This window comes from Rhinatrema bivittatum, chromosome 2, assembly GCF_901001135.1.
Source record: "Rhinatrema bivittatum chromosome 2, aRhiBiv1.1, whole genome shotgun sequence".
In the NCBI taxonomy this organism is placed as follows: Eukaryota; Metazoa; Chordata; class Amphibia; order Gymnophiona; family Rhinatrematidae; genus Rhinatrema; species Rhinatrema bivittatum.
In genome coordinates this window covers 375852518-375878482 of record NC_042616.1, presented here as the reverse complement: position 1 = coordinate 375878482, position 25965 = coordinate 375852518, and the positions used below count along the sequence as shown (strand labels likewise).

General features: G+C 41.9%; 1 protein-coding gene across 3 annotated transcripts in view; it reads left to right on the top strand.

Moving 5' to 3' along the window:
* Nucleotides 1-25965, top strand: part of TMEFF1 (transmembrane protein with EGF like and two follistatin like domains 1) — a 610729-nt gene that overhangs the window by 185764 nt on the left and 399000 nt on the right. The gene's annotated exons all lie outside the window — the stretch shown is intronic.

Here is a 25965-nt window from a genome sequence, read left to right as displayed (position 1 = left end):
CCCGGTGGTGCTTATGTCCCGGGGCTTGAAAAAAGGGGCGGGGCGAGACTGAGGCCTCCGGCACAGCGGACATTTGCTGCTGTGCCGGGGGATCATGCGCCGGCCAGAGGCAGGGGTAACTTACAAAATAAAGGTAGGGGGGGATTTAGGTAGGGCTGGGGGCTGGATTAGATAGAGGAGGGGAAGGTGGGAGGGGGGAGCTGAAGGAAAGTTCCCTGCGAGGCCGCTCTGATTTCGGAGCTGCCTTGGAGGGAATGGGGAAAGCCATCAGGGCTCCCCTAGGGCTCAGCGCGTGCAAGGTGCATTAGTGTGCACCCCCTTGCGTGTGCTGACCCCGGATTTTATAACATGCGCGTGGCTTCACATGCATGTTATAAAATTGCACGTACATTTGTGCGTGCCGGGTAGCGAGCACAAATGTAGGCCGAGCGTGTAGGTTTTAAAATCCGGCCCTGAATGAAAAAGAATTTTCTTTGATTTGTTTTAAATGAGCTACTTCCTAAGTTCATGGAGTGTCCCCTAGTCCTTCTAGCTTGATGGACTCTCTGCCTGGGTAACATCAAGCTAGGTTGAGAGAACATTGCACAAATTTCATCTTTGGGTGAGTTTCCTCACTCTGAAGGTCATCAAATCTTCACAAGAGAGCACTGTTCTGTTCGTACGTCTCACTTTGAATGTCAAAGTGGCCCCTAACCCCTACACTAATACCTAAATCTCACCTCGAGTGAGTAGGTGGGCCTCCCATAAAGATATAAATACCTATCCAGTGTGAGAGCATTATGGCTAGGTTCTCTCTCTCTCTCTCTCTCATGCTCTCCAGGAGCTAAAAACAGCATTTGCAATAAAGCTCTATCACACAGCTTTAAAGCCATGCAATATGGCTTCACAAAACTGTGAGCCCAGCCAAAATGTCTTCTCATTTGCATCACACCATGCATTATGGTGTTTTCGCATGCGAAAACGTCATATAGCACTTGATAAATGACCCCCTTAGCCAGCTAAGTCAACCCCTCCCAATTACACCCTAGAATGCCCCTAATGTATGTGGCTAGAATTAGCCAGCTAGAATGTAGCCAGATATGTGCCCTATTCAACTAGTCAGCTAGCTTCTGAGTTATATCCCACCAATACAAGAGGTAAATGTTCTGTCACATATTCATAAATATACAATATATAGATTCACTTTATTATCTATAGCAATACAAAACTTTGAGAACTACTTTTCAATATAATAAATAATTGACAATATCATAGTGTAAATATTACATCATATCATTTATATTTTTTTGTATATATAAATACTAGTGCTTAGAACATTGTCCAACAAACCCCTTATAGTAAAATACCCAAATGCAAATCACTTATACTTACACAATCATTCATACTCATAACTCACATGAAAAAATTTTGAAAAACAACTAAAATGTAATCTGCTAAAAAATTAAAAAAGCATGGCCAGATGAGCATATTACGTATATGGTGATGAACCATATAAGTGCAGATTATCTTGATACCCCATCTTCAAAACACCTCCGTGCATGTGGATAGTCCCTATGTGGTTTACTTGATGTTCACCTTCCAAACACCACCATGTAAGAACAATTAGTCTTGATATACTGCCTTTCAAAACACCAACAAGGAATCTTGTTTCACCCTTCTGGGATTCCTCAGGGAACTGTTCCAATGGACTCCTTCTGCACTTCAAAGTATCAAACATATATATTTCTTTCTTCAAAACTCCATTTTACCACCAATATTAATTCTTGCCAAACCACAAAAGAGCGTATCACTAAATCCATTCAATGATTAAGCATCACAAGTCATATTCTACCAATATTTTCCACCACACTGGCTCCAAATTTGGTGGGTATAGTATTTGTATGACAAGAGGTCAAGAGTATTTCCTGTTTTTTTTCCTTATTGGGTTAACTTCTGAGTTAGCCATCCAAATGCTTTTGCATACGGCCCTAGGCATTTTTTATTTTTACTTGCCAGTCTCGATTAAAATTTGGAATGAGTTGTATATAAAGTGTGGACTGTCGAGCGCATTGTACTACCAACTGTCCCATTTATCCTCATGCTTCTTACTTCTTTTATTTGTTCTGCATCACTGGCAGTGTTTTCTTTTAGACTCTGAATGGGACAGACACTGTTCAAATTGTTTAGAGTACAATTTGTGGGAGGATAAGAGGCATTTTGTTTCCTTTCTAAAAATGTTGTTGACCCACTCTATTGTTGGTTTTTTATTTGGATAGCCAAGTGATGACCTGTGGATCTTTAAGTTGTGGACAAGACTGAATTATCATATGGGAACTTTCAGGAATGTTCTTTTCTAATACAGATGCTGGGTTGTATTCCTGAATTTTTTTTCTACCAGGAAGTTTAGGATAGACTATAGGGAACTCATCTCTATTGACTTTTTTACTCTGCTGTTTATCAAGGGCTCTTCCAGAGTACACCACCTTCACTGCTCATAGATATATGCAGGGAAGACGCACAGTGGGGTGGCTGTGGTCCTTGTAGAGTGTGTATGTGTGGGATTTTGGGGATATTTATTTTGGTGCTTTGGTGGTTGATGGGGGTTATACGAGTATATGAATAAGATATGAATGTGTATGAGAGGAAGGAATTAGGGGATGTTGGGGTGAGGGGAGTCTCTTTAGGTTGAGTTGTTGGGAGTATGAGAGGGAGTTTAGGACTCTGTTTTGCTCTGTAAGGGGATAAAACAGGTGGTTCCTGGTCCTTAGTCAGGGAGGGGCACAGGGAATCTATTTCTTAATTTGCTTTTCGTTGGGATATTAATGAGGGATTATTTCCCAAAATTTGAAAATAGATAGCTTAAAGATAGCAGCCCTCAATGTGGGTGGTAGCCACTCACCACTTAAACAACAAATATGCTTTTAAAATGAGCAAAGGTAGCTATAGCATATTTACAAGAAATTCACTTAACTGGTCTTGAGTATTCAAAATTGAAGCGAGATTGGTTAAGCATTTGTGCTTTTGCCACCTACTCCGGGAGGAAGAGAGAAGCAGCAAACTTGTTTCACAGAGAGTATTCTTTTGTATTAGAGAAACCAATAAAAGACGTGGAGGAAAAGTATAATTTTTTTGTTAGGTATGATAGATGGCAGTACATGCTGGGAAATATTTTTGCCTCTAATGCCACATAACTTCTTTTATAAGTTGGTAGCCCAGATTTTGTGCTTTTCTGATTATAAATTGATTCATGGAGGGAATTTCAATCTAGTTGTGGACAGTGAGGTTGACTACCAGCCATCTAGACCACCTAGGCAACAAGATCAGGGTGAGGGGATACATTTTTTTGAAACAAGAGGTGCAGGTCACATTCATTGATATATGGTGACTGCTGCATCCAGGAGAGAAGGTCTATACTTTCTCCTCAAACCCTCACAAGTGTTACTCTAGACTTGATTACCTTTCAATTTCATAGGAATGTTTTTGATGGCTCAAACAGCTACTTTAGGGACTATATCTATTTCAGATCATGCTCTAGCTTTCCTTACTTTAGCTATAGGGGGAAAAGTGGCTAAGGCTTTTACTTGGACGATGAGGCCTAATGTTTTTTTAGATAATGAGGTCTGCACATATTCATGGGAGAAATGGTCTGATTACATGGTCATTTAATAATATTTCAGGCATTGCTAGTACTCTTCTGTGGGAAACTAGGAAGGCATTGATGAGGGGTGGGGTCATAGCTTATGTTGAAAAAGATGAAACAAAGGGATGCAGAGATTTGACAATTGTCCAAGCTTCTGCAGGTGTGCAAAAGTAGGTGAATTTTAAAATCCCAATGCATGCCAAAACCGGAAGATATGTGACTATGTTGGGCCAGTGCGCGCCAAGTGGATTTTAAAAGTTGCCTGAGTACACACGTATCTCTCGCTGAGCGCACAAATGAAAAGTTCCAAAAAAGGGGTGAGGCATGGGCATGGTCTGAGTGGGGCATGTGCATTCCTAGCTTTCAACTTCATTAGCAAGTAAATACTTATACGCACATGTGCACACTAGGGTCCCCTGCTGCGTAACTTTACTTCTGCTATGGAGGATGTATAAGTAATAAAATAAAGATAAACAGATAGGGGTTTTAAGGGTTAGAGCTAATAGGGGAAAGGGGAGGCTTTTAAACTAGAGGGATTTGAAAGTCCTATCTTTTACCTGGCCAAACTGGGAAAACTGGTAATGGCGTTGGCGCATGTCTATTAAAATCCCCCTACTTTCGCGGTAGAAGTAGCATTTGCATGCATAGTCATGCATCCTTTTAAAATTGCACGCACATGTGTGCACATTAAGGCTATTCTATAACATGCATGCATACATGCATGTATGTTATAAAATGGCTGCGGCCCTATTTATAAGTTAGTGTCAAAAAATGCATGTCCAGTCTATGTCTGTTAAAAATAAAATGGAATTGGATAAGATTAGGGCTTCTGTAAACCATTTACTTCATCTTAGTACTATATAGTCTTTGTATCATTTTAAATTTCAGTTTTATAGATATGGGAATAAGTCAGTGAAACTGTTAGCCCAGTAGGTAAAAGGAGTGAAACAGAAATTATTTATAATGGGTTTGAGAAATCAACAGGGCACTCTGGTCTCTGACAATGGGAAAATTTTGGACAATTTTAGGTCATATTATCAAGAGTTGTATGCAAAAACGGAGGAGAATGTGGTGCAGCAGGATGGCTTCTTTGAGGAGTTGTGGCTGCCTACATTTTGGGAGGAACATTTGACCAAGCTCAATGTATCCATATCAGACGCAGATGTTTTTCGGACTATTAGCAGGCTAAAGTTGGGGGACGTGATAGGGAACTCATAGGTTGGGCCCTTAGTTATATATAATTTCGAAATTTCAGTCACTTAAACCCCTGGGGAGCATGTATGGTTGTGCACTTTACCATGGTTTTTTTCACATCTGATTTCACGTTGTGTTACCCAAGAAGGACAAAGATATTGGGGATCATTCTGAGTATCAGCCAATCTCTTTATTGAATGTTGATGCGAAGATTTCGGCTTTCATTTGGAAGTTAGGCTGAGCAGAATAATTAACGAACTGATGGAGTCAGAGCAGACTGGCTTTGTGTTAGGTAGATATGGAGTCAATAAGGTGCACAAATTATTGTCGATATTGGGATACCTTCCACTGAGAAGTGACACTGGTACGATGTTAAGTTTAGATGCAGAGAAGGCCTTTGATAAAGGGATATGGTCCTATCTCTTTTTTGTAGAGTGAATTCAACTATTATATACTTTTCCTAAAGTGGTATGTTGATCAATGGGGCCTTGTTTGAGAAGTCTGAGCTATGAGATGGTACATAACAGGGAAGTTCCTTGTCTCCATTACTATTTGCCTTGACATTAGAGCCCTTTGCAACAAAGTTGAGGGAGATGGAGAGTGTAAGAGGTATTGATATTGGTAACTGCTTGATGGAATTCAGTCTTTGCAGATGATATCCTACTTTTTTTTGGAAGATGTGAAAAGTGCCCTAGATCAAGTCATGCAAGTTTTTGTTGATTTTGAATCCTTTGCGGGGCTAAAAATACATTTTGAGGCTATACTTTGTGTCTCTCTATGGGGGTCATTTTCTAAGCCTATCACACGTGTGCGATAGCTTGCCGGGGGCAGAGTCGGGGAGGGAGGGGAGGAATCAGGGCGGTGAGGAGATGGACATGGCGGTATCTTTGCTGGCGGCAATAAGATAAGCACCGTTATCGCCGCCAGTAGCGCGCCCAATAGCGCCACCTTTCACAGTGGCACTATTGGGTGCGAAAGCTGGCAGCAATAACACCGCGGTGGTGCGATGGCTACTGGCTTTCGCAGGCCCACCCCCCCTTCACCTCCCGCCCCCCGTTACCGCTGGATTCCCCATTATGTGCGAGAATGGAAAATCCAGGCCTATGATGGATACCCGGGGTCTGGATTCCTTCAGATCTGTTATATTTTGTAAATTTTAAGGAACTTCTGGAGGGATTTAATTTAATTTTTTTGTATTTATTAATTGCTAACTGCCAAGGCTTTGAGCGATTTCAATATTAAAACATACGTTATTAAATCTGACTCACAGTTGGCATATATACACTCATCATATAAACTAAAATTAAGTAACATAAAATTAAATCCCTAAATAGCAGCAATAATCAAACATCTTTCCTAAGACAGATCAACATAGTTGATAGAACAATAAAATATAAAAATGAAATTGGCTCACCTCAAAATATGATTAAAGGACAAAACCTTCTTAGATAAATAGGTCTTGAGCACTATCTTGAAAATCTTACTGCAATCCATCAAACACAAGCTGTCAGGCAATTTGTTCCAAATGACTGACGCAGCAACAGAAAAGGAACATTTTTGCCAATGATGGAACGTTACGCAAAGAATGCTGGGAAGATCTCATTTACCTCTATGGAATGTAAGATTTCAACATTGACTTCACTCATGGAAAGGAATTCAATTTTAGAAAAGAATGCACCAAAAATGCTTCCTTATATTGCACACACGACTGAAAGGATAGCAAGTGCAACTTATATAAATTCGGTGATATATGATCATGTTGTGATTTCCAAGAGATTAACCATGCAATTGACTTTAACATTAGCTGTATTGCCTTCAATGTTATTTCTGGAAGACCAATATATATAGGGGTAGATTTTTAAAGAAGCGCGCGCAGGGTACATTTGTGCGCGCTACCCGGCGTGCACCCAATTTTATAACATGCGCGCGCTGCCGCACGCATGTTATTAAATCCAGGGTCAGCGCACAAGGGGGTGCACACTAGTGTACCTTGCGCGCACCAAGCCCTAGGGGAGCCCCGATGGTTTCCCCGTTCCCTCCAAGGCCGCTCCAAAATTGGAGCGGTCTCGGAGGGAACTTTTCTTCCACTCCCCAGCCCTAAATCCCCCCCCACCTTGTTTCACTTTTTACACCTGTCTGTGGCAGGTGTATCTTGCAAGCACCGGCCAGCTGCCGGCACACCATCCCCTGGCACAGCCGCTGTGCCGGAGGCCTCGGTACCGCCCCCGGACCGGGACCACACCCCCTTCCCGCCCCTTTTTCAAAGCCCCTGAACATACACGCATCCTGGGGCTTGCTCGTGCCGCTGAGCCTATGCAAAATAGGCTCTGTGCACGCAGGAGAAGGTTTTCAGGGTTACGCACGTAACCCTTTGAAAATCTACCCCATATAGCATTGCAGTACTCTATTAGTGGTAAAATAATTGCTTGACCCACTGATCTAAAATTATCATACTTAGTAGTTTTTAGGCTTCATTTTAATATGGTTCGTAAAAACAAATTACTATCCATCCATATACTTAGAAGTAGATGTTAAAAGACTAGCACATGCATCCATGTGCTCCTGGCATGTGAACAGGGACGTGCTGATTTTATAATATATGCGTGTTGCCACGTGCAAGTTATAAAATACAATACCTGCGTGCAACATGCTTCCCTGAGACAGGGCCTAATGCGCACATCCTGGCCACACACATAACTTCTGGTATTTGTACACGCTAGGTCCTGAAAATCTGTTTTCAGGAAGAAAGCAGTTGCTATTTCATTATCTCCATTCTTAGTACCTGATTCACGAAGGGATTTTTCTATAGACACAAAATGTGAAAAGGGCCTTAATGAATATGGCCCTAGTGACTGAGGGGACTACACCACTGAATTAACAAAATTCTCAATTTTAATTATATTGAAATCTAGCTTATTAAGAAATAGCCCATTTTAAATTCTAGACATGCAGTTGTTCAAAGGTTCATGGTTCTTACTACAGTTTGTTTGTATTTCAATATAAAATTGGATGTCATCTGTAAATATTCTATAACCTGCACAAATGTCAGCCAGGATTTTACACTGGTGCAATATATAGATTAAAAGGGGTGGCTGACAAGGCTGAACTTGAGGGACTCTAGTAAATTGTAACTGCCATTGAGAACAATCATTATCTAACCTTACCAGGGGTGTAGGGTGACTGCTGAAGTTGGTGATACACCAGAAAATTTGCTGCTGTCAGTTGCCCTAGAACACAGTCCACTCTCCTACATTACTTTGTGAACACTACTTTCTTTGATGCAAAAAGCCTATCAATTTTATGCTCTCAGCATCCCAATCCTTAGAGGGAAAATTAGTTAGAACATCCCTTAAAATAATTGCCTAATCTACTAACATCAGTTACAATAAAATCTGTGAATGAAAAAAATATTTTCTTCAAGAATATTCAAAAACATTTTTGTGCATGCAAAAGAAATTGATAAAGAGCAAACCTCTGTTTAAAATAGAAATGAGGAAGAGAGGACCATAATTTTCATAGCAAGAATTCAAGTTACACAAGAACTGGACCTTTGAAATACAGACACTCACCAAATACAAAATAGAAATGTGCCACTAAAAACTGTACTGGAAACTAGAAGCCTGACAGCTTACTATTTCTCGCAAAATATCAAGCAATAAAATCAAGAGATTTAAAACTTCATTCATAAAATTAAAATCATGCTAATAAAAAGAATAAATGTCAACACAGCCGACAAACATCCAACAATTTTAAAAAACTTGTTCTAATATTTCCTAAACATCAATAAAATATTTCAAAACATCTAATGAATAAAACATCCAATAATTAATACATTTTCTATTTAAAAAAAAACCCCAATAAAATATTTCAAACCAATAGAAACATCAAATTATAACCAATAATTAAAAATAATGATTAAAAAATTTCATGCTCTCCATACTTAGGACCTTTTGATTTCCAATCACCCTGAAATTGTCATAGATAGGGGGAGATAGGGCCACATAAACTATCACTTCTCTCTCTCATTCACAGACACATACTAACACATTCATTCTTTCACATATTTCCTCTCATATACATGCCAATGCTCTCACACACACTCCCTGTCATTCTCAGACACACAGGGTCTCTCTCCTGCCCTGCTGCCTATGAAAGCCTGTGTATGAGACACCAGGCTGTAGAACACTGATACACCACCTATTGGGAAAACAGAACAAGTCAAACTTGTTACACTCTGTTTCACTACTGGTGGTTTAGTGTGCCCTTGGGGCCCGGGCCCAAACCTTCAGGGCCGAGCCGAGGGTTGACGGTGGCTCCGCAAGCTGACGGGCTGACCCTCTGCCAGGCCTGCAAGCTCCCAAGGCCAACATCCAAGGATGTTGGAAGTTGAATGGTCCTCCGACCATTCTGAGCCCTTTCAGATCTGCTGCGAGCAGCATGGAGCTGCAGGCCTGGCCTGAGGTTGAGGGCAGAGTGTTTGTGTAACACGTAGACAGGACTATGGTCGATGCGACGGCATCGCTGACAAAACACTTAGTTGATGCGACGGCATCCTAGTGAGGCACTTGACAACAACTGGGTTGATGCATCGATATCCTTGACAAAGACACTGGGTTGATGCGACGGCATCCATGATGGAGACACTTGGCTGATGCGACGGCATCACGGGCATGACGAGGAACTTGACATCCAAACAGGCAAAACACAAGGCATGGACATTGGAACTGTCTCTCAGGGTGCCCTACTCAGGCCATCCGCGGGACTGAGTCGCGGACCACCCTGTCCCACTGTGCGCCCTACAGAGCCCTTGCAGGCTGGTCACGGACCACGAGGAGAACGGGACAGTGCAGGAAAGGTCCAGGCAAAGAAGGACTCCAATGACGAAGCCAGTGTCACCCGAAGCTCCCCCTAAGGCTGGCGGGAACGGAGGCTCCGGAGCGCAGGGACACTTCCCACCTGCAAGCCGCCTCATTCTTGGGCATACACCTTCCGAGAACACCGGCTTACAGAACAGAAGGCTCAGGAGCACCAGACGAAGACGCAGGGAAGAACATCCTGGCAGGAAGACACATCAGGACGTGGAGGAAGACTATCATGACGAAACATAAAACATGGACTGGGACCTCAGGCGGAACACCAAGACATGACAACGTGGTAGAAGGCAGACGAGACGAGGAGCTCCACGAAGAACAGAAGACCTTACAAGCTCTGGCAGGCAGTAGACTCCAGAGGGAAGTCACGCTGATGCAAGGCAAGGAACAGACTGACGAAGCAGCCTTTATAGGGCTGGTACAGAAAATTAGTCCAAAGGTGGGGCCAACACACTTCCTGTGCCTGGCCCTTTAAATGTGGAAGAGAGGCGCGGCCGCATGCTAGAGGAAGCAGGAGAACTGTGCAGGACTGCGGACAGCGGCCTGCACCGACGTACAGCGTAAGAGAAGCAGGGCTGAGCCTGGACGCAGGCTCCAACGTCGGCAGCGGCTCCAGCCTCTGCAGGAGACCCCGGGGGCGGCTCCTGCCACCAATCCAGCCCGGGGATGCGGCCTTAGCGCCGCGAAGATGAAGATGACGTCAGCGGCGTTCCCAGCCGCGCCAAGAGGGCCAGAAAGTCTGCGGTTCCGGCCCCGATGGAAGGAGGCCCGATGGGCAGCCTCCGGGCCGCAGGAGAATGCGCAGACCGCGGCTCCAGCCGCATGGGAAGGCCGACGGCGGCGTCCTGCCACGTCAGCTCAAAGGCAGAAACGGTGAGTGAGTCTGCTCACTGGGGGACCCTCTGGCAGCAGTTCATAACAGCACTGCTACAAATCCCTACAGAGAAACTACATGCTAGTCAATATACTGTACCTCGGTCACATATGCATATCACAGACAGACTTTTACCTAATACAGAATAAGGGACTATAAATTAGAAACAGAAATATGTAGGCAAAACCAGACTCTGTGAACTCTGGAATACTGAAGAAAAAACAAAATCAAATATATAAGAAATGCACATTCCCAAAGATGGAATATTCCAATTGCTGAAAGACAAAATCTTTTTTTTTTTTAACCTTTGTTGTCTGATCTTATTTTTCTAATCAGTTGGTCCCAGTATTTTTTTCCTCAAGTCTGTCTTTCTTATTCCTTTTTCATGATCTTTTATTCTTTCTGTTTTTCTCTCTCCTCCTGTCTACTTTCCATCCTCCGTACACATGCATGCTCTCACATATAAGCTTTCTCTCACACAGGATCCCACTTTTGCATGCTCTCTCTCACATCCACATAAGAACATAAGAAATTGCCATGCTGGGTCAGTCCAAGGGTCCAACTAGCCCAGCATCCTGTTTCCAACTGAGGCCAAACCAGGCTACAAGAACCTGGCAATTACCCAAACACTTAGAAGATTCCATGCTACTGATGCAATTAATAGCAGTGGCTATTCCCTAAGTAAACATGATTAATAGCCGTTAATGGACTTCTCCTCCAAGAACGTTTTGAACCCAGCTACACTAACTGCACTAACCACATCCTCTGGCAACAAATTCCAGAGCTTTATTGTATGTTGAGTGAAAAATAATTTTCTCCGATTAGTCTTAAATGTGCTACTTGCTAACTTCATGGAATGCCCCCTAGTCCTTCTATTATTCGAAAGTGTAAATAACCAATTCACATCTACTCGTTCAAGACATCTCATGATCTTAAAGACCTCTATCATATCCCCCCTCAGCCGTCTCTTCTCCAAGCTGAACAACCCTAACCTTTTCAACCTTTCCTCATAGGGGAGCTGTTCCATCCCCTTTATCATTTTGGTTGCCCTTCTCTGTACCTTCTCCATTGCAACTATATCTTTTTTGAGATGCAGCGACCAGAATTGTACACAGTATTCAAGGTGTGGTCTCACCATGGAGCGATATAGAGGCATTATGACATTTTCCGTTCTATTAACCATTCCCTTCCTAATAATTCCTAACATTCTGTTTGCTTTTTTGACTGCTGCAGCACACTGAGCCGACGATTTTAAAGTATTATCCGCTATGATGCCTAGATCTTTTTCCTGGGTGGTAGCTCCTAATATGGAACCTAACATCTTGTAACTACAGCAAAGGTTATTTTTCCCTATATGCAACACCTTGCACTTGTCCACATTAAATTTCATCTGCCATTTAGATGCCCAATCTTCCAGTCTTGCAAGGTCCTCCTGTAATGTATCACAGTCCGCTTGTGATTTAACTACCCTGAATAATTTTGTATCACCCGCAAATTTGATAACCTCACTCGTCGTATTCCTTTCCAGATCATTTAGATATATATATATATATATATATATATATATATATATATATATATATATATATATATATATATTGAAAAGCACCGGTCCAAGTACAGATCCCTGAGGCACGCCACTGTTTACCCTTTTCCACTGAGAAAATTGTCCATTTAATCCTACTCTCTGTTTCCTGTCTTTTAACCAGATTGTAATCCACGAAAGGACATCGCCTCCTATACCCTGACTTTTTAATTTTCTTAGAAGCCTCTCATGAGGGACTTTGTCAAAAGCCTTCTGAAAATCCAAATACACTACATCTACCAGTTCACCTTTATCTACATGTTTATTAACCCCTTCAAAAAATGAAGCAGATTTGTTAGGCAAGACTTCCCTTAGGTAAATCCATGTTGACTGGGTTCCATTAAACCATGTCTTTCTATATGCTCTATGATTTTGATCTTGAGAATAATTTCCACTATTTTTCCCGGCACTGAAGTCATGCTCACTGGTCTATAGTTACCTGGATCGCCCCTGGAACCTTTTTTAAATATTGGGGTTACATTGGCCATCATCCAGTCTTCAGGTACAATGGATGATTTTAATGATAGGTTACAAATTTTAACTAATAAATCAGAAATTTCATTTTTGAGTTCCTTTAGTACCCTAGGATGCATGCCATCCGGTCCAGGTGATTTGCTACTTTTAGTTTGTCAATCTGGCCTACTACATCTTCCAGGTTCACAGTGATTTCATTCAGTTCGTCTGACTCATCACCCCTGAAAACCATCTTCGGAACTGGTATCTCCCCAACAGCCTCATTAGTTAACACGGAAGCAAAGAATTAATTTAGTCTTTCTGCAATGACCTTATCTTTCATGTGCTCTATCTCACATGAAGGCTCTTGCTCTCACATGTTATATCTCACATGCATGTTCCCATTCCCACACACACATGCACACTCTCACTCTTACATGCTCTCATTCACATATAGGCTCCCACTTCCAGACACACATACACACACACAGGCTCTCGCAATTACATGCGCTTACACGTATTTTCCAATTCCCACAAACACAGACATAGACACATAGGCTCTCACAAGTAGGTTCCCACTCACATATATATATGTACACAGAAGGCTCTTACTCTCATATGCACGCTGCCACATTCTCTCACTCTCACATGCTGTCTCTCACATGCAGGCTTCCATCCCCCCCCCCCCCCCTAGACACCCAGTCACAAATACCCGGCAGGTCCCTAATAGTTGATCTATTTCTTCTATCTCAGTCCCAGGAAAAAGTGCTGGCTTTCCCAAATCTACCTGGCTAATAACTGTCTATGGACTTTTCCTGCAGGAACTTCTCCACTACTCTTTTAAACCCCACTATGGGGGTCATTTACTAAGGTTTTCTCCCATTTTGTGTCTATGGAAAAAATGCTTAGTAAATGACCCCCTATGTTAGTTGCTTTGACCATGTCCTCTGGCAACAGATTCCATAGCTTGATTATGTACTGAATGACAATTTGTTTTAAATCTGCTGGTGGTAGTTTCATGGAGTGTCCCATAGTCCTAGTGTGTGAAAGAATAAAGAACCATTCCCTATTTGACCACTCCACCCTACTCATGATTATATAAATTTTAATCATATTCCATCTCATTCACCTCTTTTCCAAGCTCCATTCCCTTTGTCACCCATCTCTGAAATTTTTCTATGTTCGCTATGTTTTTTTGAGATGGGGGCGACCAGATCTGTATAATTATTAAGGTACGGTATACCATGAATCTGTACAAAGGCCTTATGATATCCTTTGTTTTGTTCTCTGTTCCTTTCCACATAATTCCTAACATTTAATAAGCCTTTTTGACCACTTCTGCACACTGACTCGAAGATTTCAAGGTATTGTTCACAAGGTTTCCCAGGTCCTTTTCCTGGGTGGGAACTCCTAACACAGAACCCAGCATTGTGTACTTGTAGTTGGGATTATTTTCCCTATGTGTATTATCTTGCACATAAAATTAAATTGCATCTGCCATTTAGAATCCCTTTCTCCTGGTCTCACAAGGTCCTTCGGCAGTTCTTCACAATCCACTGCCATTTTAATGACTAAAAACTAGGGATGTGAATCGGGTGATCGATCGTCTTAACGATCAATTTTGGCTGGGGTGGGGGGAGGGAAATCTGATCGTCATGGTTTTTGTTTTTTTTAAATCGTAAAAAATCATAAATCGGGGGAGGGCGGGAAAACTGGCACCCTAAACCCCACCCCGACCCTTTAAAATAAATCCCCCACCCTCCCGAAGCCCCCCAAGATGTTTTAAATTACCTGGGGTCCAGTGGGGGGTCCCAGCGCGATCTCCCGCTCTCGGGCCACGGCTGCGATAAAAGAAATGGCGCCGGTGGCCCTTTGCCCTTACCATATGACAGGGCAAAGGTAGCGCTGGCACCATTTTGGTGCCTGTCACCCGACGTCACGAGTGCAGGAGATCGCTCCCAGACCCCCGCTGGACCCCCAGGGACTTTTGGCCAGCTTGGGGGGGCCTCCTGACCCCCACAAGACTTGCCAAAAGTCCAGCGGGGGTCCGGGAGCGACCTCCTGCATGCGGGCCGTATTGCCAATATTCAAAATGGTGCCGGCGCTACTTTTGCCCTCACTATGTCGACATAGTGAGGGCAAAAGTAGCGCCGGCCGTATTGCCAATATTCAAAATGGTGCCGGCGCCATTTTGCCCTCACTATGTCGACATAGTGAGGGCAAAAGTAGCGCCGGCGCCATTTTGAATATTGGCAATATGGCCCGAGAGCGGGAGATCGTGCCGGGACCCCCCCCCCACTGGACCCCAGGTAATTTAAAACATTTTGGGGGGCTTCGGGAGGGTGGGGGATTTATTTTAAAGGGTCGGGGTGGGTTTTAGGGTGCCGGTTTTCCTGCCCTTCCCCCTCCCCCGATTTACGATTTTTTGACGATAAATCGGGGGAATTGTTATTGTATCGCGGCTCTAACGATTTTTGACGATTTAAAATATATCTGACGATTGTTTTAAATCGTCAAAAAACGATTCACATCCCTATAAAAACCAATTTTGTGTCATCTGAAAATCTGGTCACCTCACTTGTCGTTCCTTTCTGAATATACTGAATAGTACATGTCCCAATACAGACCCCTGAGGCACTCCATGAAAGAGCTTTCTCCATTCAGAAAACTGACCATTTAGTCCTACCCTCTGTTTCCAGTCTTTTATCAAGTTACCAATCCACAATAGGATACTGCCTCCAATCCCATGATCTTCTAATTTCCTGAGGAGTCTCTCATGAAGGGCTTTGTCAAATGATTTCTTAAAATCCAAATATGCTACATCAACCAGCTGACTTTTATCTGCACGTTTATTTACAAACCCCGAAAAATCTAGTAAATTGGTACAGCAAGACTTCCTTTTGCAAAAGCCACGTTGACTCTCCCCCATTAAACCATGTGTATCTATGTTATCAGTTATTTTTTTTAAGAATAGCATCAAACATTTTGCCTGGTACCAATGTCAAGCTCACTGGTATATAGTCCCCCGGATCAACCCAGAGACCTTTTTTAAAAATTGTATTCACATTGGCCACCCTTCAATCTTCAGGTATCGAGGATGTTTTAAATGATGGGTTGCAAATCACCAGAAACAAGTTTGCATTTTGCAATTTCATGTTTTAGTTCCTTCAGAGCTCTGGGGTGAATACAATCTGTCATTCTGAGTTAATACCCTTTCCCATTGTACTTGGCCTTTTATTCTACCATCACTTTATTCCCCCCCCCCCCCCCCCCCCCATTCCCCATTTCCAGCCCTTTGCACTAACCCCATCCTCGGTCCTCATCTACTTTCCTGATTCTCATCCCCTTACCCACCCTAGTTCCTTCCCTGTCACTCATTCCCTACCTAATCTCCAGACCTTTACCTCTGTATCTTACCTCTTACCCAGCCTCCCATTACTCCCTTTTCACTATCTCCCTAGCTCTAATTCCATTCTCTCTCACCCCCTTTCAGACCCATTCCTTTCCACTGTCTCCCTCACCTCTCAAGCACCACTTGTTCTTTTCCACTGCTTCACCCCAGCTCTCTCAACATCACCTCTTCACTCCTCCCCACCCTTCTGCCTCCTTTCTGTTATACTTATTTCCCAGCCCAACTAACCAACTCCCACCTAATTGCCCAGTTTCCCTTGCCCCCAAACCTCAATCAATCTCTAAGTCCCTACTGTCCCCCCATTCTCTCACTCAAACCCTAAATTCCTATACTCCCCACTCCTCCTTCAGTCCCTCTTCCCCCTGAACCTCCAGGTCCCACATCCTCAACCTCACTTTCCCACTATCTCCCTTCACCTCCAATCCTGGGTCCTTTAGAAACAGAATTGGGCCTTGGGGATGCACCATCGCCATGCATTTATAAACAGCATTGGTCTGGTAGTGCAGAGACTGGGCAACAGTGTGGAAAAGGGCGTTTGCCAACAGTGAGCTCTATATCGGCCATCTCAACCTTTAGTACTTCCTTCTTCTCCTACCTCCCTGCATTTAAAACCAGCATCAGGGATGCAGTAGAGAGGAACAGTTCTTCTGAGCATGCTATAGCCCATAGTATTGCTCTGCCTCTTGCTGTAAGTGAACTAATGAGCTTGGCTACGGGAGGCCGAGCAAAGCTGTACACCAAAGCATGCTCATAAGAGCTGCTTCACATTTCTGCAGCCAGGTCAGTCATTTTAAATGCAGGGAAGAAGGAAAAAAAGGATGCACTAGTGATCAAGGTCACTGACCTAGGCGACCCTGCTGACCCTTTTCTTTGCTCTTCCACAGTCTCTGTACTCCAGTCTCTGATTAAGCTGTTTTTAAAGGCACTGCAATACTGCTGATGGCCATGGGGCCCACTCCATGTGTGGGACCTGGAGCAACTGCCTTCCTAACACTCCCCCATACCTCTTCCCTGGCAGGCAAGGCACCATTTTCTCCTTCTATTACCCTTGCTGTCCTGTATTGATGTATTCACTATTTTTTTGTAACTTGAGGTGCCTTGAAAGCAGTACAGGAGTTAAGTTTCTTATTATTTCTGTAAGGAAAGGTATATGCTGCCTGGTGTATTTTTAATGCTGTATCTGAATAGATGGGATAACTGTCCTTCCAAAAGGAGAAAAAAACTGCATCAAAGGGAAATGATGATTTCTAATGTTTTGGTGCATTCTAACCTTGCATACCAAGAACTTAGTAGCTTGCTAGGAGATTGTTGTTTTTTTGTTTTGTATTGTAAAATGCCTTTTTCTTCCTGCTGTTTCTGTTCTCATTATATTCTATGAACCAGGCTAAATTTATTTATTTAATGTGTTTGTATACCATCATTCAGTTTTGCCATCAGAACGGTTTACAGAAACATGCAACAAATTGTAACATTGTAACATGCAACAAATTGTAACATTATCGTCACATAGTCATATCATGTGGTGTAGGTTAGTAGCATCTGCTATATTCTTGCGCATCAAGTTATTACATACTGTAAAGTGACACATACTGCAAAGTGTTACATACTGCAAGTTATATCCTAGTGCAAAGATATTTCCTACACGCTGTTATATACTGTAAGTTTTTCTTATTGCCAAAGTATTTCCTATATATTCATATTACTTAGCTGGGGATATATCTTTTTTATGTTGTTGGGTTGCGTGTTTGATATGTCTGCTGGCTGATTGAGTGAGTTTGAGTAGGCTCTCATGAACAGCCAGGTTTTTAAGTCTTTTTTGAACATTTTTTATGTTTGGTTGAGTTCTTATTCCAATTGGTAAAACATTCCATAGTTTGGGGCAGGCGATGGGTATGACTCTCTCACGTGTTGTGTTTAGTCGTGTGATTCTTGTGTGAGGTAGCTTAAGGAGGCCTTTATTCCTAGATCGTAAATTCCATCTTGGATTGTGTGTTACTATGTGTTTGCTTAGCCAGTTGCTTTGTTGTCCTATGATTATTTTATGCATGGTTGAAAGAACTTTGTATTCTATTTGGTATTTTATGTGGAGCCAGTGTAGCGAGATTAGTATTGGTGTGATGTGTTCATGTTTTTTTGAACCAGTCAGAATTCTGGCTGCTGTGTTCTGTAGGATTTGCAGAGGACGTATGGTAGTGAGAGGTAGTCCAAGTAGTAGGGCTTTGCAGTAATCTGTTAGAGAAGATGAGTAGTTGGAGAACTGTTCTGAAGTCATCCTGTGTGAGGAATGGTTTAAGACATCTGAGTGTCAGTAATTTGTGGTATCCATCTTTAATCTTGTTGATTATGTGGGTTTTGAATGAAAGTTCCTTGTCAATGATGATTCCCAGATTACGTGTATTGGTGACAGGTGAGATTACAGTTTTTGGGTTATCTGTTATGAGTGGCTTCATGAGGGAGCTGTTGTTGTTTTTGTCTAGGATGATTAGTTCAGTTTTATCAATGTTTATTATTAGTTTCAGGTCATTTAATTGCTTTTTTATTCTGCAAGGTAGATAGCAGTACTATCATATGTATCTTCCAGAGTATTCTGTATAAGGACCAGTATTTGTATATCGTCCGCATAAAGGAAATGGGTCAGTCCAAGGCGTTCTAGTGTATGACAGATTGATAGAAGGTATATGTTGAAGAGTGTGGCTGATAGGGCAGATCCTTGTGGTACTCAGTTAGTACTTAGTTTTTGGGTACTTGCCAGGTTCTTATTGCCTGGATTGGCACTGTTGGAAACAGGATGCTGGGCTTGTTGGACCCTTGGTCTGACCCAGTATGAGATGTTCTTATGTACTCCTGTGTTGAGATTTACTTTCTTCGAGAGGTTGTTGTTGTACATTACTTTGAAGCTTCTATTTGATAGATAGGGAGAGAACCATTTTAATGTGTTCCTCATGATTCCTATTTCAGATAATCTGTCAATTAGTATGGAATGGTTGACTGTGTCAAATGCAGCTGATAGATCCAGGAGGATTAATAGGTACTTTTGTCCTTTGTCAAATCCTCTGAGCACTGTGTCATTTAGTGAGAGCAGGAGAGATTCCGTACTTAAGTTTTTCCTGAATCCGAATTGAGAGGGGTGAAGAATATTGTTTGTGTCAAGGTAATCAGAGAGTTGTGTTTGGACGATTTTTTTCTAAGATTTTTGCAATGAACGGTAAGTTCGATATAGGTCGGTAGTTTTGAATGTTCTCTGGATCTAGGTTGTTCTTTTTTATTAATGGTTTAATGATTGCTGATTTTAAGCATTCTGGGTATTTTCCTTCTGTGAGGGAAAGGTTGACTATGTCTGTTATTGTTTTGTTTATTGAGTTAACAATCAATTTAATTGTCTGAATGGGGATACTGTCGATGGGATGGTTTGCTGGATTCATTTTTTTGATTATATTTTGGATTTCCAGAGAGGATGCAGAGTCGAAGCTAGTCCATGTTGATGTAGTTTTCTGATGCGCTTTTGGTGTTTGGGTGGGTGTGTTGGTGATGGAGTTATTAGATTTTTTATTTTATTGGTGAAATAATCCACAAAGTCATTGCTGTTGTTAGTGCTGGAGAGTGTTCTTAGTTCATTTGGAGGTTTGGTGAGTGTTTGTACGATGTTGAACAGCATTCTTTGGTTATGGTAATATTTGTATATTTTGTTCGAATAGAAATATTTTTTTGCATTTATGTATTAATTTTTTATAATTTGCTAGGTGGGTTCGGTAGGCATTGAGTAGTGTGTCAGTTTTGCTCTTGCGCCAGGATCTCTCTTTTTTCCTGAGTTCTCATTTGGCTGATCTTATGCTATTGTTGTACCATCGATTTTGGTGTTTTGGGTTTTTTATTGACTTCATGACGGTAGGGTTTATTCTATCTGCTATGTCTTTGGTGATATTGATCCATGAGTTTGTGGCTGTTTCTGCTTTTGTAAAGTCAATGTTCTTGAGTTCATCTTGTAGATTTTGTGGGAGTGTTTCACTGTCAAAGGGGGGGGGGAGCGGTATGTGTAATTTCCCATGTTATTGTTTTCGCTTTTGGTGAGTTTTTATTGTTGTAAGGGAGGCTTGGATTAGGGAGTGGTCTGACCAAGGTATTTCAGTTGTTTTGAAATGGTGTGTATCCCAGGTTTTACTTGTTGATAAAAATTAGATCTAGGGTGTGTCCTGCTTTGTGAGTTGGTCCCGCGACAATTTGTTCTAGACCCGTTGTTGCTAGTGCATCCATAATTGTTTTGCATGTTGTGAGTCCATATGCAATTAGGTTGGCTATGAAGAATTCTATTACTAGAGAGCAGTTTCGTTCCAATGAGCTAGGAGGACAGTATACTAGACAGATTTGTAAATTAGGTGCGTCAAAAAGTGCAATTTCAAAAGGTGTAGATATCTTGGAGGTGATTAGTTTCATCTGCAAGCATTTTTTGCTGATTAACTTGAGACCTCCAAGACATTGAGTGAGTATTTAGATGAGACAGAGTGATGAATAAGTATAGGCAAGCATTTTTGACTTCCTGTCTTACCCCTAGATTCATCAAAATGTGATAATGCATGTGCTAAGAAAAAGGCTTGTGTTTATGGACATTTTAGAATTACTGCTTTACATGGTAAACTTTTTGCACCCCATGATAGTTACTATTTTACATTTTGTGTAAGAGAAAGAGAGAGACCATCTACAAGCTTTTCATAATAGTTAAGTATTTATATGCCAATAGGAGGGTCATCTAATAGCTCAAGGTGAGGTGTTGGTGGTGGTTTAGGGTTTAGGGCCAGTTTATTATTCAGAGTGAGACAGACAAACAGCACAGTACATCTCAGTGAAGATTTGTCTTCATTTGTGTGAGGAAAGTTTCACAAAGATGAAATTTCTACTATGTTCTCTCACCCTAGCTTTATAACTGTTATGATTATTGATGTTTGGGTGGATCCTTGGACACTGTGGCGGCTGACCACGCCCACGGGGGGCAGTCCCATGAGGGAGCACAGTGTCAGGCTAGACTCTGGCCACACAAACACAGATTTGAATCTTTTATTAAACAGTTTTAGAAAGCACCAGAAGTGGCAGTAGTGAATAGTGGATGTTGAGCCTGGCTGGGCAGGTCTCCCACAGAACGCTGGAACAGCGAATCCTCTGCTAGGCTGTGCTGTAGTGGAAAGAGACTGAGAGTTATGAGTACACAATGAGAAGCATTCAAAGTCCCAGGTAGAATTAGGAGAAGCTCTGAGACAGGGAGAGCAGGCCCTCGAGGAGCGAGTACCTGATCCCTTAGAACAGAGAGACTCAGTTGTATTGTACTCATGTAGCAGTAACAGAGATTCCACTAGATGAGAGGTCTGGCACCAGAACAGAGAGCAGGCCCTCAAGGAGCGAGTACCTGGTTCCAGTGAAGCAGTACTGTGGAATAGATGGTAGTTGTACTCACAGATGGAAACTGTTAGTGAAGTCTTCCAAGTATAAAGATTTGAAGATGCAGGCAGCGACTCAGGGAACAAGGGCCCTCGAGGGGCGTGTACCGGTTTCCTGATAGCACCTGAAAGAAGCAGAAGAGGCCCCCAAGGAGTGGGTACCCCGTTAGCAACCCCGAAGGGTGTAAGAGTTCCAGATAATGCTGGAGTGGCAGAGCAGCTTCGGTACGGAGAGCGAATCCCATCCGTAGAGTTTCCGTTGCTAACTCAATGAGCTAGCAAATACTGTAGGCTTAAATATCCGGGCAGAGTGCGTGTTATCAGGGGCACGCACCTGAGGTTCGCGCCAACATGGAAATAAAGATGAGAGTGGTGTGCGCCGTAAGGTATCTTGGAGGAGCATGGTGGGAGGCAGCATCAAGGTTGGTCCAGGGACGCCGGAGAGGACTGTAAACAGATGCTGCAGCAGCCAGGAGTCCAAGGTGAGCGGGAGGAGCCGCAAGTAGTGTGAGGTAGGCAGGGCGAAGCTGTGGAAGACCGGTCGCAACAATAACAGGGTAAAATCAAGCTAGGATGATGATGGGCCCTTACCATCTTTCCCATACAGAAGATCCTGTTCTACAGAAGACCTTAGCTCACACCTAGCCTCTCAACTACCATCCATTGATCTCTCAAACCCGAACACAGCTCTCCACTCTTGGATCGCCATCACAGATTCCATAGCCAACAAGTTATGTCCATTAGCAACCAAAAAATCACTGCCAAACGCATCCAAAAGGCAACCATGGTTTACAGAAGAACTAAGAAAGCTAAAGCAAAGACTTAGACAGAAAGAGAGCGACTGGCGCAAATCCCCTAACACCAATTCACGATCCATCTACAAAGCCTCCCTCCACCAGTACAAGTCTACTACATCTAAATTCAAAAGAGACTACTATGCATCCAAGATTCATCACTTAATTTTCGACGCAAAAGCCCTCTTCGCCTATGTCTCCAATCTCATCAAAACCAACCCACAGGAGATTCCTAACGACCTAGCTCAACCCAAAGCTGAAGAACTTGCTCTTCACTTTTACAACAAAGTCAACAGCCTTTTAACACAACTGCCTACTATCCCCACCGACCCTACTTTTTACCAGTCTCTTCAACAGTCATCCACCAATAACAAAGCGCTGGAAACTCTTGAACCCATTTCTATCTTAGAAATACAAGCACTTTTAAAAAGAATGAAACCGTCCTCCCATCCTTTGGATACCATCCCCACCAAACTGCTCCTGGCTATCCCTGACTCCATTGCAAAATCATTGACGGACATCATAAATTGCTCACTCTCCCAAGGACTATATCCTGACGACCTCAAATTGGCCTCCATCAAACCTCTACTTAAGAAACCCAACTTGGACCCCAAAGACCCCAACAATTTCCGACCTATCGCCAATCTCCCATTCATAGCCAAGATTCTAGAAAAAGTTGTCAACACTCAACTCTCCGACTACATTGAAGAAAACAAAATCCTATTCCCATCACAATACGGATTTCGCAAATCACTGAGTACAGAATCCCTCCTCATCTCCATGTCTGACTTCATACTAATGGGCCTTGACAAAAGTCAATCCTTCCTCCTCATTCTACTGGACCTATCAGCTGCCTTTGATACGGTCAACCATTCCATTCTCATTTCCACTCTGGCTTCTATAGGCATCACAGGCACTGCACTCTCATGGTTTAAATCTTTTCTTTCCAACAGAGGCTTCAAGGTTAAGATACAGAACAAAGAATCCTCAAGAATGGACGCTTCCATAGGAGTCCCTCAGGGCTCCTCCCTGTCACCAACCCTCTTTAACATCTATCTCTTACCAATCTGCCAACTCCTCTCCAATCTCAACCTCAAACATTTCCTTTACGCCGACGACATCCAGATCGTGATACCCATTAAAGAGTCCTACACGAAAACATTGAATCACTGGGAAAACTGTCTCTTCAAAATTAAACGCCTCCTAGCTAACCTAAACCTAGTTTTAAACTCCTCTAAAACAGAACTGCTTCTCATCTCCTCAGATAACAACTCCATCTCTAATCTTCCAACTATCCCCACCACTACACATGTGAGAGATCTAGGAGTGTTAATAGACAACCGGATGAACCTTAAAGCTTCCATCAACAGAACCACCAAAGACTGTTTCCATAAACTTCAAGTTCTGAAAAGAATTAGACCACTCTTCCACACTCAAGATTTCAGAACCATTCTTCAAGCTATCATTTTCTCTAAGATTGATTACTGTAACTCTATCCTTCTGGGCCTACCTTCCTCCTACACTAAACCCCTTCAGATGTTACAAAACGCTACAGCAAGATTACTGACAAACTCCAGGAGGAAGGACCATATAACTCCAATCCTAAAAGATCTCCATTGGTTGCCTATTCACTTTAGAATCCTCTACAAAGCTCTTTCCATAATACACAAAACTATCCATCAACACACCCCACTCGACATACAAGTCCCATTCCAAATTTATAACTCCTCTAGACCAACTAGAGATGCACTCAGAGGATCTCTTCAAGTACCCCCAGCCAAAACTACTAAACACATCACTTTAAGAGATCGGGCCTTCTCAACAGCTGGTCCCCTTCTGTGGAACTCCATCCCACCTGACCTCAGACAAGAACCCAGCCTCCCAATCTTCAGGAAAAGACTTAAGACCTGGCTGTTCAAAAAAGCATTCCCGGACACCGATTAATCCTATTCAGCCAGTTCAACCACTACCCCTTGTAAAAATGTTATTACTAAATGTTATTACTAATGTAAATATCTAAAAATGTTATTACTAATGTAAATATCTACATCCTATGTTATCCTCGCCCTTTCTTCTCTTTTCCCAGTTCTAGTACCTTGTTATTTGTAACTGCTTCCTCCTCACTATTAGATTACTCAATTTGTTATTTGTACACCCCTGTTTTATGTAAACCGGCATGATGTGATTGTATCATGAATGCCGGTATATAAAAATTTAAATAAATAAAATAAATAAATAATATAGTACAAAATTTCATCTTTGTGAGACTTTCCTCACTCCAAATGAAGTCAAATCTTCACTGAGGTGTACTGTGCTGTTCGTATGTGTCAGTCTGCATGATAAATTGACCCCTAAACCCTAAACCACCACCTCACCTTGAGCTATTAGATGACCCTCCTATTGGCATATAAATAGTTGTATGCTGTGAATGCCTCCCCAAAGAGTCTCTCACTCTCTCTCACTCTCTCTCTCTCTCACTCACTCTCTCTCTCTCTCTCTCTCTCACTCTCTCTCACTCTCTCTCAGAAATGGCCAAAATGCAATTCTAAAAATGTATTGTGAATTGCATTACGGCCATTTTGGTCATATTGCACAGCTTAATTCCAGGAAAAAAGATGTATTTTATTTATACAGTTTTTATATACCGATGCACAGAAACAAGTTCTATCTCTACGGTTTACAATAAACATCCAAAAAATTTGAATAATAAGAAAAATAAAATACAGCATAAAATATTCAAATATAAATTACTATAAAAAACTAATTTTTTTTAATTCTTTATTTATGAATTTTCAACTTATAATAAGTATCATTCAAATTTTCACATATTCAAAATTTCTTTGAATATTTTTTAGGTGATACAAGATATTCACATATTAAGACCATATAATAATAATTCAATAATTAACAACATATTATAAACATATCTTGTCACCAGATACAAAACAAAAGGGGGAGCACTGAGCAAAATATTTTTATAATTTAACAGTACTCAAAATTTAACAGAACTGTAGACTTTTATACATTTTCCCCAACTAATATTTAGATTACAGCATTATTTCCCTCCTTGGGGTTCCTCCGTCCCTCTAAAAATCTCTCTAACTGAAGTGGATCATAAAAAACGTATCTGACTCCATCAACCCGCATGACACATTTGCATGGGAATCATCATTATTTGTATACCCTGTGTCCTCGCCATATTGGCCAAAGCAACAAATCTTTTCCTTTTTCTCCTGTGTCTCCTTGGAGATATCTGGGTATATCCAGATTTTTTGGCCCAAGTAGAGAGAGGCTCGTTTTAACATAAAGGTTTTTAAGACCCTATCTCTATCAAGGGACTTTTCAAACTTAACCAACAAAGTACCTCTCGATTCTATTTGGGCTGAATAAGATGTTTTGATCAAATCTGTTAAATTCAAAGATTTATTATCTTCTTCCAATACAATTGTTTTCTTTTCATTAACAAAGTACGCATTGGTTATTAGTGGAAACTGTTCAGGCTGCCATAAAAAAAACTAATTTAGAAGCTAAACATTAACATTATAATAGTATAAAGACAAGTTAGGAAATAGAAAAGAGTCTTTGCTGATATCTCAAGTGTCTGTCCCAAATGCCTATTTAAAAAGCCACGTTTTTAAATCTTTTTTGAATTTTTTTCAGATTATGTTGTAACCGTAACTCTTGTGGTAGGCTTTTCCACAGGCTTGGACCTACAATTGATATAGCATGCTCTCTGA